Raw genomic sequence first — 1,164 nt, 5'->3', positions numbered from 1 at the left:
TGGAGGGGCTTGTACCACATGTTGTTTTTCCTGACACTATATTGATATTTTAAGCACCTTCCTGCTTCCCACTGTTGAAGAGTAATTCGGGGACGGCGATTGCAACTTTCAACACGATCGGGCACGTATTCATAATGCACGGCCTGTGGCGGAGTGGTTACACAACAATAACATCCCAGTAATGGACTGGCCTGCACAGAGTCTTGACCTGAATCTTGCAGAACACCTTTGGGATGTTTTGGAACGGCGACTTCGTGGCAGGCCTCACCGACCGACATCGATACCTCCGCTTAGTGCAGCACTCCGTGAAGAATGGGCTGCCATTCCCCAAGGAACCTTCAAATGGTTCAAATGGCTCTGAGCACTATGGGACTTAACATTTATGGTCATCAGTCCTCTAGAACTTAGAACTACTTAAACCTAACTAACCTAAGGACAACACACAACACCCAGTCATCACGAGGCAGAAAAAATTCCTGAGCCCGCCGGGAATCGAACCCGGGCGTGGGAAGCGAGAACGCTACCGCACGACTACGAGCTGCGGACAAGGAACCTTCCAGGACCTGATTAAATGTATGCCTGAGAGAGTGGAAGCTGTCATCAAGGTTATGGGTCGAGTAGTCCGTCTTCAGGCCACAAGTGGCTCATTGGGACCATCCAGCCGCCGTGTCATCATCATGTGAGGACGAGGATAGGAAGGACATGTGGTCAGCACACCGCTCTCCCGGTCGTTGTAATGATATTCTTTGATTGGAACCGCCTTATTCAGTCGAGTAGCTTCTCAATTGGCATCACGAGGCTGAGTGCACCCCGAAAAATGGCAACAGCGCATGGCGGCCCAGATGGTCACCTATCGAAGTGCCGGCCACGCCCGACAGCGCTTAACTTCGGTGATCTGACGGGAACCGGTGTATCCACTGCGGCAAGGGCGTTGTCAAGGCTAAGAGTGGGCCAACACCATATTGAATTGCAGCACTGCCGATGGAGGGCGCCCCGAACTTGAAATTCATTTTCAGCCATGTGTCCAGATACTTTTGATGACATAGTGTATCTACATTGTCGGTTTAAGACATTGTATTACTTCGATATTTCAGCACATCGGAAAAGAACTGTAATGCTTCGCCTGAGTGCTGATGATAGTACAAGGGTAGCTGGTCCACTTCA

General features: G+C 50.3%; 1 pseudogene; it reads right to left on the bottom strand.

Annotated features, from left to right (window-relative positions):
- Positions 1 to 818: 818 nt before the first annotated feature.
- Positions 819 to 936, bottom strand: LOC124803964 (annotated as a pseudogene).
- Positions 937 to 1,164: the final 228 nt, after the last annotated feature.

This window comes from Schistocerca piceifrons, chromosome 6 (genome assembly GCF_021461385.2).
Source record: "Schistocerca piceifrons isolate TAMUIC-IGC-003096 chromosome 6, iqSchPice1.1, whole genome shotgun sequence".
NCBI lineage: Eukaryota > Metazoa > Arthropoda > Insecta > Orthoptera > Acrididae > Schistocerca > Schistocerca piceifrons.
Note: the sequence above shows the minus strand (reverse complement) of the source record. Positions and strands in the feature narration are given on the sequence as shown.